Raw genomic sequence first — 14,265 nt, 5'->3', positions numbered from 1 at the left:
ATTGCATCCAGCATCCAGGTGGAATCTGAGCCTCCTCTTGACATAAAGGTGCAATGGACACAACCAATCCAGTGTCCACATAGAAGAGGTGGCATTGGATTGGGAAAAGTGGACATAATGGACAAAGGGTATGGGGAAAGGCAGGAAGAGATGAGAGGTGGAGGCGTCTTCGGGACATGGAGCTGCCCTGGATGGTGCTTCAGAGGTAATCACCGGACATTGTAAATCCTCACAGGGCCTACATGATGGAATAGAGGAGAGTATGGGCCATGATGTGAACCAATGTATATGAGGTGCAGAGGTGCCCAAAGATGTACTTACCAAATCCAATGGATGTGTCATGATGATGGGAACGAGTGTTGTTGGGGGGGGGGGAGAGGGGGGGTGGGGGGGGTGGGGTTGAATGGGACCTCACATATATATTTTTAATGTAATATTATTACAAAGTCAATAAAAAATAAAAAAATTAAAAAAAAAAAAAAAAAAAAAAAAAAAAAACAAAATGTATTCACCAAATGCAATGAATGTGCCACAAGGATGAAAGAGGTTGTTAATGTGGGAGGAGTTGGGGGGTGGGGTATGGGGGATGTGGGAACCTCTTATATTTTTTAACATAACATTTTTTGTGAACTATGTATCTTTTTTTTAAACAAAGGACATTTAATAAAATAAATAAATAACCCCCCAAAAAATAAAAATAAAATGAGCCTCTATTAACTGTGTGATAACAATAAGAATGAAGATGATAAGTTAAATAAGGAAAAAACCCACAAAACTCCAAGCCAAACACCAGATAGAGTTTTAAAGTGGTGAGGAAAGTCTATTTAAATTAAGAATTAATTCTGCTTCATTAGCAATCCCTCCAGAGATGTGTGCTTCTCCTCTAAGGAGTTCCTTGGATAGACACAGCTAGGAAGTACAAATTGAAATTAAAACTGAGAAAAACAAATAAAGGTTAGTGTCATTGGAAGCAATGCATTGTGGAATAATGATGGAATAATAATGGAATTGTTGGCTAGTGGCCAACAAGAACTTTCCAAACAGCTTGCTTGACCTCTGTGGGGTCTGAGGCTGTGGACATGAAAGTTAACTAACCCCAATCATGTCACAAAATGTGGCAATTGCATGGACCCCCGCCAGACCAGAAAAATATCTCACTTGAAATAGGAAATAATTACTGGGTATGTTTGATACATAAAGTTGCATTTGAAGTCACACTAGTCACCCCAAAGGGTATTCTTTTGTTCTGCATTTTCATTCTTGGAGACACACCATGATTCCATTTTGGTAAAGTTTAAAAACAGGCACCAACTCATCAGTAGCGTTAGACTCCCGGCGAAGCGTCATCTTATGGGGTCTTACCTGGATGAGACGGGGGAGGGAACTGGGACTGCCTTGTTTCTTGATCAGTGTGCTGTTTGCACGGGAGAGTTTACTTGGTATATAGGCATAGGGCTATATAATTATGATCTTTGCAGCTGTGTGTGTATGTTATACTTCAATTTAAACAGTTCATTACAAACAACAATAATTATAAACCCATTGTAGGTGAGAACATGGAGGCTGCAATTTGGATTTCCCTATGTGTTAATATTTCTCTGTGATTTTACACTACTTCTTTGGAATGATATTTCCTCTGACACCTAAAGCAAATAGATTTCTTCCTAGTGATCCCCGAGTGATTTGAATAATGAAAATCAAAATTTACTATGAGAGACCTTTGGCTTCAGCTTTCCAAGACAGTGATACTGAGGAAAATGCAGGTTCTTCTGTCCAATGCATTTTATTAACCAATTCCCAAGAAAACAGGTTTTCAAAAAGAGAAAAAGTTTATTTGTTAGCATAGCATAGGTAGTCAGTGTCCTACGGGGCCAAAATCTGCCTCTCCAAACAGCAATAATTCTGATCATTGTACAGCAGGCAGGTTTAACTGAGTGTACGCTTTGAATGGATTGCACAAAGCATGGGACTGTATTTAACACAGGAAATCCAGGGGTGGAAGAAGGACTCCGGTTAAGAGAACAATATAAGAACATTCCAGGAATGATTACAAATATGTAATACTAATACAGGATGCTATGAATTGAGTGGTTGGGAAAAATACACCAAATGTAAGATATGGCCTATAGTTGGTAGTAATATTTTGATGATGCTCTTTCATAGTTTGTAACAAATGTTCACAACAGTGCAAGGTGCTGGTGGTGGAGTGAGGTATGGGAACCTGGTAGGATGATATGCACATTTGTTTTGTAAGTTCCCAAGTTTTATTATATATTTATTGTTTATGGAATTCATAAATGAATGATTGTGGCAGTCTGAGATTATTTGTGAATTCCAAAAAGAGATGATATTTGTAAACTGGTCTGTTCCTCTGGGTGGGATACCCTTTGATTGTATTAGATTCAGCTGAGGTGTCTTTGATTAAATTATGTTAAGATTAGGGCTTTGATTTGACCAGTTAGTAGGATGTAACTCAGGCTTGAGTTCCTGCTCCCAGGTGAGCTATATAAACACACTCACTCAGACACATGGAAGAGAGAGAGAATTTTCTTCCTATGGCCTCGGGAAGAGAGACAAGCCCTCTGCCAGCCTGCAGCTGAGATCGGAAGAAGCTGGTCCTACAGAGCCTTAAGAGGAAAAAAGAAGAGACCAGGCCCGCCATCTTGCTTCCACATGGCAGCTGACTTGGTTGGGAGAGCAACCTTGAGTTGGACTCTGTAGGGCCTTGTAACTGTAAGCTTTTACCCCAAATAAATACCCTTTATAAAAGCCAACAGATTTCTGGTACTTTGCATCAGCACCCCTTTTGCTGACTAATACAATGATAGACTTCAATAAAATTTTATTTTAAAAAAAAGACAGGTAGGTTTAGGCTAATGAGTAATTGAGGTGGAGTTGGCTCAGGTTCCTTAATTAATAAACATTATAGGGACTGAACAAGATGGGGAATGGGTACAAAATGGGGGTCAGTTACAAAGTTTTTTATGGGCTTCAAACAGGGGAGGATGAAGTGGTTACATTTCAATAGAAATGTTCATATACAAGGGTAAAATCAATCTGGAGTAATCATCATAACAGCAGGTCTTAGAAATGACCACATACAAAGGTAAGATTCCTTTGGAATAATCACAATAGCAGGTTTTAGTTATAAATGATCACATACAAAGGGTGAGGACATTCCAGCAGTTTCAGTAATTTCAGATATTAACCTTTGGCTATTTTATAATATATGGAAAATTGAAAAAGGCATCTATATAATGATACAGCAATCATAGTTACTTGTTAATTCTTAACCCTCAGTTACAATAGGTACAGCCACTCAGAGACCTAATAGATAACTGGGGCTTCAGGTGTTTCATGGCTGGACTGTGCATTTCCTTGGATGGAAGGGGTTCCAATAATTAAAGCAAAGGTTCAGTTAACGGGACTCCTCAGGGAATGGAGAGTTCAGGAAAACTGAAGCATACTTAGTACCCAAAATGTGAAGTCACAAACTCTGGGTTTGTAACTTCTTGGCTTTGATGGGTGAAATCCATTTCACTTCCTTTTTACTACTTGTCTTAGTTTCTGGAGCTGCTATGACAAAACAGAAACATATTCTCTAACAGTTCTGAAGACCAGAAGCCTAAAATCAAGGCATCAGCAGAGCCATGCTCCCTCTGAAAGCTCTAGGGAAAAGAAACGAAAAAGAAAAACTTCTTCCTTGCCAACTCCAGCTTCTGGCGGATCCAGGTATTTCTTGGGTGGTGGCAGCATAACGGCCATTCCTGTCTGTCCTCACTTGGCTTTCTTCTCTGAGTATCCTTTTTTGTCTTTTATAACGAAACTCACATTGGATTAGGGCCCATCCTAATCCAGTGCAATCTCATCTCAATCCCAAATCTGATTACATCTGCAAAGATCCTATCAGGTCACATTCTGAGTTTCCAGGTGGACGGGAATTGGGGCGGGGAGAAACGGTTCAACTTTCTACTCAGCTGTTTGGTAATCCCATTGTTGTAGATAAGTCTAAAATTCTTGGCATGTCCTCGAAGGATCTGAACAGGTTGTTTCCTGCTTCCCCTGCAGCCCAGCTGATGTATTTCCTTTCAGTTCAGCACCTCTGACCACACGTCTGTCCACCAACATGCCCCTCTGTGCCCACCACAGGGCCTTCGCAAGGACTGTCTCTGCTGCCACAGTCACTGTTCTCGTGCAGCCCCATCTCTCTAACAAATGCTGATCCACCCGACCCCGCTCCTCACTGTTTCATGAATGACCACCTTCCCAAGACTGTAAATCCCTGAGGGCACGGCCCAAATCTGGGGGTTCACACTTCATCCCCAGTGCACAGCCCAGTGCCTGGCAAGCAGCAGGAACTCCTTTTACTTTTCACAAACGTTTGGTTGACATCAGTCCTCCCACTTCAGTCTTGCTCTCACACCTTGCAAAATTAAGGAATTAGATTAGGTATTGTCTAACATTTCACCCTACTAAGCTCTGAGTGTTTGCATTTTCTCTTCAACTGAATATTAACCAGAAAATATTATATTGCTGCAGCTGGGAAAGCCTTTCACAACTGTTTTATTCCTCCTCTCTGTTAATAACTGGATTTTTGACCCAAAGCCTTGGATCACCTCGTAGACTATTATTATCTAGGGGTGTTGGGATATTGGACTTAAGTGATTCTGGATTATTCCCCTAACGTTCATTTCTAAAAAAATCCCTGATACCATCTGTATTTCATGTAGTTTATCTTTTCCTCCTGAAAGCAAGGGGTTGAATTGTAAAAGTTGGTTCTATTGAGGCTACCAATTAGCCTCCAGGTAGCAGTGTTTAGTTAGAGATGCCCTGTGCACAACATCCATTTTCTCAGCCACACTGAGAAGAAATCATCTTACCTGACCCTGACATGCATCAAATGTTTCTCTTTTGCTTGATTCCTCATTTTCTCGGAACTTGGAATAATTCTATTGTCCTGTTTCACAAAATCCTCCTGAGGGCGGGCAGATGCAAACCACCAGGGAATGACCTGATGAAGACTGAGAGCACCACAAAGAGACATCAACCGCAGCAGAGCAGGGACACCTGCAGAGAGTGCACTAGGGGCCCACGAAGCCCAGGCGGGTTCGGGGTGCTGCTTTCAGCTCCCCCACACTGAATTATTAGTAAAGGCTTCCATCCCCCACAGGCGTCTTTTTTCAATCATCACAAAAGAGGGGTTTTCTTGGCTCCAGCGTCCCTCACCACCCCCCACTCCGTCTTCCTTTCATTCTTAACAAAGGTGTCAAGGAACTTGCAAAACTGTAACCGGCCAATCCTGTCACACAGATACTTGGAATTCTTCAATAGCTGATTTTTGCCTTCAGGGCAAATTCCAAAGGCCCTTCAAACTCTACTCTTTGCCTGCTTCTTCAACCCGCCTTCCCACCAGCCACAGCCCTCCACAGGCTGGCGGGCTCTCCCACGGTTGCAGTGCTCCCACCCAGCCCACCTCCAGCTGAATCGGCTCCTGCTGGCCGTCACTCCCTTCAGGAAATTTCCAGACACCGCCTCCCGGGCCTAGACACCTCCTCTCCTCTTTGCTCCCACAGCACCCCAACCCCTCACCCCGCGCACCCACCCTCCACCTTGCATTCTAATTGTTCATATTTCTGTCTGCCTCGCTTGGGGAAAGGGACAGTATCTGAAGCATGGGAGAGTTTCAATAAAAATTCACTGGGCAAATGAATGAAGGCATGGTAGATGTTACATTGTAAGGCTCAGTTCAGAACCCGTAACACCAAAAAAACACAATGCGCATGAAAAACCAAAGTCTCAGCATTAAAGAAAATCCACTTTTCAATACACAGACACCGCACAAGGAATTCTCGGAGGCAACCTTCAGCCTAGAAAGCTCTCAGGACATCAGAAGCCACAGAAGCAAGAAAGGCAGAGTAGCAGAGAACACCAGGTAAGAGGCAGGAGGGCTTTCCTCTTAGGTTCCCCGAGTGCTGCAGAAATCGGAATGCACCCTGGTTTCCCTGCCACGCGACAGGGGCTGAGGCTGGGCAGCTCATGAGGGCTGCCGCCTGCACAAACAGGACAGCAGGAGCCTGTTCAACAGCTGTCTGGTCCCTATGGTGACGGCTGCAGTAACACGTTGTTCCCGGGAAAGTGGAAAATATGCTACGAGAAAAACAGACCATGCCTAATTTACAGCCCAGAGAAAGGAGAGATGCTGGGACAGGCAGCACAGAACACGCTGATTACCCTCCAAATCTGCACAACAGGATCCGAGGGTCACCAAAGGCGGGGAAAGAAGCAGGCAGAAGTTAAGCAGCAGCGTGGCCTCAGCCCAAGGGTTGCTCTGAAGCCCTCTGCCTTCCCAGGCTTACCGGCTGGGCATGGGCTGTGACTCTTTCGGGACCTGCGTGGCTTCCTTTTCTCCACGGTGTTTCTGGGGTGATTCAATTCCTGTGAATTCCCAGGAAAGCACCACCTCGTCCCATTTCACAGCTTGTTGTTACAGAGACCATGTTTGACTGTGTCCCCCTACTCTGGTAGGTCCAGGGAGGCTTCCGCTGCACTAGGCAATCATGCTCATTAAAAACAAAATGAATTTGCATGCAAAAGCCCTGGCTTTCAGCCCTTACCTGTCCGTGACTTTAGAGAAATCATTTACCCCAACTGAATCGCAGAATTCTCTTTAAAGTAATAGTTCACAGAGTTGTTGAGTAAAATAAAGGATCCTAGAACTTTAGAGCTCATTATGTCCATCAAGTTAATTTTACTTGCTCGCAAATTAAAAAAAAAAAAAGTGTTCAAGAAAGTTGAAGTGCCCTGCCAGAGTTAGCCGTGTTGTCAGAGTTCAGATCCAAAATTGAAACTTGCGGTTTTGCTCTCCAGGGCTTAGTTTTTACAACTATAAAAGGAAGTGGTTGCACTAGATGATATCAAGGTCCCTCCTAGCACTCAGGAAGGGAGGGCGGTGGAAAAGCGGGAACCGAAGACCATGACCTCATTATTTCACACCTAAGGAGAGGAGCAGGATTTGTGGTGCTGATTAGGGGGCTTACCTTCTTGTCGGGGCACAGATCATAAAGGGAAGCCCTTTGGACACCTGGGGTTCACTCACTGCACCTTCTAGCTCTTAGTTGTTTTTGTTTTTTTTAACTATGAAGCAACAAGGTGGAACTCATTTGAACTTTCAGATCGCTTCCGTTTATTAAAGGCTATGGTCTTTCAGATTAGCATGGTAGGTAGATTAAAAAAGCAACAACTGCTTTTCTCTCCTCAAATTTATCTGACAAAAAGATTTTTTTTTTTAGGTACTGGGGTCATGGCTTGAACCCTTGGGACTTCGTATTTGGGAAGCCAGTGCTCAATCACTGAGCCATATCAGCTCCCCTGAATTGGTTTTCTCATTTGTCTGTTGTTTGTTTTGTTTTTAGGAAGCACTGGGGACCAAACCGGCAACCTCCCATGTGGGAAGCAAACGTTCAACTGCTTAAGCCACGTCTGCTCCCCCTACCCCAGATGGCTCCCTTGTCTGTTTACTTGTTGTTTTTTTGCTCTTTGTTTGTGCTCATTGTCTGCTCATTTTGTTTTGTTTTTTTGCTTCCCATGTGGAAGGCAGGCACTCAACTGCTTGAGCTACATCTGCTCCCATGACAGGGGGATTTTATACACACTCCTAACCCTCATACCCTAAGTCAGTCGTGTGTGTGCTTATTTCATTACCATTCTGAAAACATTTCCTGGCTTACCTTCAGTATATTATATGTGTTTTCCTTTTCATCTTTGTCACCATGATCCAGATGCCAACTTTTATCATCATTATTTATCACTTTATCATTACCTTTATTAAGAAAAATAACATACATCTATATAAAAATCCCCCCCTTCGGCTTTTTGCGTGCTGTCTGCTCTCTGTGTCCATCCACAGAGCATTCTTCTGTGTCTGTATTTGTTTTTTTATTTATTTCCCCTCCCTCCCTTGTGGCTTGCTTGCTGTCTGCCCTCTGTGTCTGTTTGCTGCACGCTCTTCTACATTTTTTGCTTGTCTCCTTTTCCGTTGGGTCACCTTGCTGAGTCGGCTCTCTGCAGCGCTTGCGGACTGGGCAGCACTTGTGGGCCTGGCAGCACTTTGCAATGCTTGCAGGTAGGGAGACAATCCATGGCGTGCGGGGGGAGCCTGCCTGCATAAGGAGGCCGTGGGACATGAACCCAGGGTTTCCCATATGGTAGACAGGAGCCCAACTGATTGAGCCACAGCCGCTTCCCTCAGGGAGCTTTTATTTCTTATTTTATTAGGTCCTTACAATTCCTCTACAAGGATAAATTCTCAGATACTAATATACCCATTTTACAGATGTCAAAACCTGTGAATAGAGATAGTAAAGATACCAAAGAAATGATCCGTCAATATCTTTGTGACTATACCCTTTCATTCAAGAACTTTGGAACCCATTCATCACTTAATATCAGATTTGACATCAGAGTACATTATTGATTCATTTGAATTGTTGCATCTGAAGCAACTACAGGCATAATTAAAAAGGTGAATTTTTGGCATCTTCCAAAATTAAGAGTAATTTTTCTACGAGAATTTTGCTTCAATTTCCCTGGGTTAAAAGATGGGACATAGCTGGGCCCTGAGCCTCAGCAGAGTTGTCACACCTACTATTCAGTTCGTTGGACTTATCCAGGTCAGCTAACAAGGAGGTGAGGATGGACAACCACCACACCAAGGAACTGAGAGAGTCTACAACGGCAAGCAGGAGAATTCCATCCATCAGCCAATTAAGAGGTGGAATGGGCATCACCATCCCAGAGTCCTTAGGATTGGGGAATAAAATACGGACTAGAGTGGACTTGCTGGTATTCTACTATATAATTATCGTGACTCTAGCAATGGAAGAAATGATATCATTGATATGGAGACAATGGCCACTGGAGTGGCTAAAGGCAGGGAGAGGGAAAAAGAGGTGTAATATGGGGGCATTTTCAGGACTTGGAGTTGTCCTGAATGATATTGCAGGGACAGATACAGGACATTATATATCCTCCCCATAGCTCACTGAATGGACTGGGAGAGAGTGTAAACTACAACATCATCTATAATCCATGCTGTGTAGCAGTGCTCCAAAATGTACTCATCAAAAGCAATGAATGTACCACATTACTGAAAGAAGTTGTTGATGTGGGGAAAGTGGGGGGGTGTGGGGAGTGGACCATATGGGAACCTCCTACATTTTTTAATGTAACATTTTGTCTGATCTACGTATCTTTTAAAAATAAATTTAAAATATATTTTTAAAAAAAGAGAGAGATGGGGCAAGAAAAGACGAGAGACGTTTTATACCCCAAAGTCATTCCCCAGCTCTAGGCTCTATATTGAATGATAGGAAACAGAGTAGGATTGGCATCACAAGTCCTGGGCTCTGCCATGCTCTGCTCATGCCTCTGAGCAAGTCACTGAGCACCTCTGAGCCTCGATTCCTGTAAAATATCAAAGAGGGGTGGGAAACCCTCTATGACAACAATTGGGGCTCCCGATTAAATGAGATAGCATAAGTGAAAACTTAGGAAACATTAAAATGGTAGACAAATAAAAGAAATTCTTAATACATCTATGTTTAGGTGCCAAAAAAAGAGAAAGAAATTTGTCTATGCCTTAGAATGATTCATATATTGACCTGTCTTTGTCCTCAGAAAACCAGAATCATTGATTTATTTCAATTAATTCACCATAAATCTAGAAAACCCCTTTGCAGGGAGATTAGCAGATAGATAGATAGATATGCTGGAAGACTACATTTACAAATATAGCTTTATAGATATAGCTCTAAGCTAGGAAATGATTAATATATGGCTTGGAACCATTATATCAAAGGAAGTTATTTGTTTACTTATTTGCTAAGAAATTTAGATTTTGCTACTAAGTGGAATAAGATCCTGGGAAGTTTCTTCCTTTCTCTGGGTTTCAGTTTCTTTATTGTAAAATAAAAGAAAGGAACTAGAAGATCTCTAAGACCCCATCCAACTCTATTGTTCTATGAACCTAAGAGTGGTGTTTATTGCAGGCAGGACAGGTAAATTTAAATGGGGAGAAAAAGCATAAAGAGCGGCCACAGAACATGTGTTTTCTGGGGTGTCCAGCTCTCTGGGATACCCAAACCACTTCTCATGCTGACACAAGGGTATTGAGGCCCCTGGACAGGGGTGGCTGGGAGGGAACAGAGGCAAGTCCAGAGCGAGGCCAGGTTGGCATGGGCCCAGGCCAGGTCTCATTCCCACGTGTTGCCCAGGACTCAGCTGGTTCTTAAAGTTTCTCAGTTATGGAAATCTTGTCATCACTGCTGCTCTGGATATCAGCTTTGGCTCCGACTCCAGTCAGATGTGGGTTGTGGCTTTTGAAATTTGGAGTGGATGAATTCAATTATAAGGAACCTGGAGGAGAGCTAAAAGAAAAATCGAGTTTACATGGCTTCCCCTGAACCCTAGAACTGTATATAGAAGAAAATAAGAAGCAACGAAGGGGGTGGCTTTGACTCATTGTTATGAAAGCCAGATGAATGCCTGAGTCTGCATCCCCTCCTGGGGTGTCTGGGGAATGGACAAAAGAGGTCTCCTTCATTTATCCTTCCTGTTGTTTAATTTCCATGGCCAAGAGAAAATAGGAGAAGGAAACCCAATCTTTACGCATTCAACAAAAATTCCTAAGTCCCACAATTTACCAGGGAGGGCATAAGCACCACGGGCACGAGAGCAAATAGGCACCGCGAGTCCTCCAGGTGGGAAGACTTACAAGGTGACCTGCAAGGTGCATTCCACTGGAGAGGGACCGTAGTGAAGTCAGGTGTAACCCTTTTACCATCCAGTCTCACCTACACAAAGAACGTTACCACTATTTCCTCCTCTTTTTTCCTACATCTTTGATTTTTCTTTCAAATGGAAACTTTTCTTCTCCTTGCATTTCTAATACATTTTTTAAAGAAGAAAAAACAAACAAAAAGACCCTCTCTTCATCCCACCTTCCTCATCAGTAACCACCTATGCAAGTTATCAAATCTTCTACAACTTCCACAACAGCTTCTGACACCAACTGCAAATACTGCAGTGACTCAGTCAACTCAATTCCGACTCTTAACTATTCGGAATTAGGGTTAGAAATTAGGGCATGGGAAATGGACTTGGCCCAGTGGTTAGGGCGTCCGTCTACCACATGGGAGGTCCGTGGTTCAAATCCCAGGCCTCCTTGACCCGTGTGGAGCTGGCCCATGTGCAGTGCTGATGCGCACAAGGAGTGCCACGCCATGCAGGGGTGTCCCCCGCGTAGGGGAGCCCCACGCGCAAGGAGTGCGCCCCGTAAGGAGAGCCGACCAGCGCGAAAGAAAGTGCAGCCTGCCCAGGAATGGCGCCGCCCACACTTCCCGTGCTGCTGACAACAACAGAAGCGGACAAAGAAACAAGACGCAGCAAATAGACACAGAGAACAGACAACCGGGGGGGGGGGGGGGGGGAGAATTAAATAAATAAATAAATCTTTTTTTTAGGAAAAAAGGAAGAAATTCAGGGCAGTCCTCTAGGAGATTGTCCTTTTGGTGCCCTTTCACAAGTTTAGGGACCCAGGCTGCCTGCACTTGTGACCAAGTGGCTATCAATTCAGGGGTTCCCACCACTCTCTCGGGTTCGAAAGTTGACTAGAATGATTCATAGAACTCACTGAAAGTTCTATACTTATAGCAGCTCTATTAGAGTAAAAAGATACAAATAAGAAGAAGTCAAAAGAAGAGACACATAGGATGTATGTGTCAAACATAAACTTTTGTGTCCTCTCCATGTGGAGTCAGAATATGTCACCTTCCCGGCACAGCAGCAATGAATTTTCTCAATCATGAAAGTTCATTGGAGCTTAGAGTGCCCAGAGTTTATATGGGGTCTATTAAGTAGGCATGACTGATAGAATTAATGCCCTCGTGGTTGAGCTCAATCTGCAGCTCCCTTCCCAGAGGTCATCGTCAAAGCCCCAATCCCCTAATCCCATGGTTGGTCTTTCCGTTAGCATTTGAACCATCAGGCTTGGTTGTGGGTCCAATAAGAAGAACAAAAGACACTCCTGATACAGGAAATGCCAAAGATTCACAGGCTGCTTCTCAGGAACTGAAGACAAAGACTAGACACGTTTTTCATTATTTCCAATTCAGTGGTGTAAATTATACTCACAATGTTGTGCTACCATCCTCACCATCCTTTGCCAACCAAAACTTTTTCATCACCCCAAAAAGAAACTCTGTAGTAATTAAGCATTAACTCTCCATTCCCTACCTTACCCTGCCCCTCTATTCTAATTTCTGACTATGAATTTGTATATTGTAATTATTTCATGTAAGTGAAATTATACGGTGTTTGACCTCCTGTTTTTGTGTCTGGCTTATTTCACTTGACATGATGTCTTCAAGGTTCATCCAGGTTGTAGCATGTTTTGGAACTTTATGCCTTCTTAAGGCTGAGTAACATTGCATTGTGTATATATGCCACATTTTGTTTATTCATTCACTCATTGATGGACAGTGGGTTACTTTCACCTTTCAGCAATTGTGAATAATGCTGCTATGAATATCAGTGTGCAAATATCTCTTCAAGTCCCTGCTTCCAATTCTTTTGGGTATGCACTTAGAAGTGACCCTCCCAGGTCATATGGTAATTCTATACTCAAGTTTCTGAATGAACACCCTAGCAGTTTACCACAGCAGCTACATCATTTTACATTCCTCCATTCTGTCTTGTACCAAGTGCAAACAGGTTTTACTCCACCACTTCACAAAACCACTCTTTACCAGGTCGCTTATTACCTCCACTTTGCTGAATTCTCAGTCCTCATATGAGAACCTAACAACAACATCAATAAAGTTTATCATGCCCCTTTCCTTTGTATGGTTTCCTGGACACCACATACTCTTGGTTTTCTACTACCACATTGGTTGGTTTTTCTCTAACTCTTTCGATAAGTCTTCATTTTCTCCAAGATCTCTTAATGTTGGGAGCCTCAGGGATTTGTCCTTGAACCTCTTCACCTTTGTGTTCTCAAGGCTAAATATACTTTAATTGCAAATGTTACCCAAAACATATCTAAAGCTCAGATCTCTTTCCTGAACACCACATGGCTATATCCAATTTCCACTCAGATGTTTAAATGACACCTCACATTTGAAATGACCCACATACTGACACTTTGCACTCAACATGGCTCTTCATTTCCTCTTATTCACAGCCTTCTTGGTTTCAGTAGATGGCACATCTATCCTTCCAGTTGCTCAAGCCAAAAACTTTGGAGTCATTCTTGACCATTCTCTTTCTCTCATACACCTCACTCAACCAGGAAATCATACTGACTCTACAACATAATCAAAGTATGCTGAGAATCTCACTTCCCCACACCTCCACTGCTACCACCCTGATTCTCTTTTCTGAATTACGACAATGGTTTCTAGCTTCCTAACTTGTTAGGCAAGTGCAAATGGGGTCTCTTCTAAGCATGGGATATGGGTTAAGCATTAAGATTCAATATAGAAGGGTGAAACTTCTAAGAATGAGTAAGAAAAGAGAGACATATGTACAGACAAAGGGCCAGAGAGAGGAGAAAAGAGGGAAAGGTATTACAGGCAGCTTTCTGCTTCTCTCCATTGCCTGGAATAATTGCCCTGTTAGACACCTGCTGATTTTGCCTGCCCCATAATCCTCCCCTTCTCTCCGTCCCAGCACCCACTTGTCCTTTATGCATTCCCCTTTGTATGGCCTGGTGAAGGTTTTTGGCTGGATGGTCTACCTACTGTCACCATGTGAAAATATTTAATAACATTGGTGGTTTTTGAGATCTTCTAAGGAGAAGCTAGATATCTGAATCTTTTTGTGAAATCTTCTATTTTTTATGATATGCTACATGTCAAATTAATCAAGCCTAGGAGTTGCTAGACAAATCCAGCCTGTGGTCCGACAGTGCAACTTTTGGCTTTAAGCATTATCCAATAGAGCACTGTCTTCTAAAATCGTTGCTCATTGATTATTGGTAATTCAATATGCAAAGGTGTTTGAAAAGCCTATCTTCTATGCATCATGGGATTTGCAGTTTTCTCCTTCTTATGTAATTTTGTTTAAATGGAGCCAATAAAAATAAAGGTCTAGAAAAACCAGTGGTTCTCAAACTCCAGTGTGCATCAGAATCATGCTTATTAAACACATACCAATGGGCCTCACCTCCAGAGTTTCTGGTTTAGTAGAATTATGGTGGCCTAAAATGTG

General features: G+C 42.8%; 1 long non-coding RNA gene across 2 annotated transcripts in view; it reads right to left on the bottom strand.

Moving 5' to 3' along the window:
* The window catches only part of LOC111760297 (uncharacterized), a 181,000-nt gene extending 174,148 nt beyond the window's left edge, over window positions 1-6,852 (bottom strand). For both annotated transcript variants that reach the window (XR_011647403.1, XR_009183478.2), the window contains exon 1: window positions 6,615-6,852. This is a non-coding gene — a long non-coding RNA (uncharacterized lncRNA). The remainder of the gene's footprint in view (window positions 1-6,614) is intronic.
* Window positions 6,853-14,265: the final 7,413 nt, after the last annotated feature.

Source organism: Dasypus novemcinctus, chromosome 25 (genome assembly GCF_030445035.2).
Source record: "Dasypus novemcinctus isolate mDasNov1 chromosome 25, mDasNov1.1.hap2, whole genome shotgun sequence".
Lineage (NCBI taxonomy): Eukaryota > Metazoa > Chordata > Mammalia > Cingulata > Dasypodidae > Dasypus > Dasypus novemcinctus.
The sequence above is the reverse complement of the archived record's forward strand: the minus strand, read 5'-3'. Positions and strand labels throughout refer to the sequence as shown.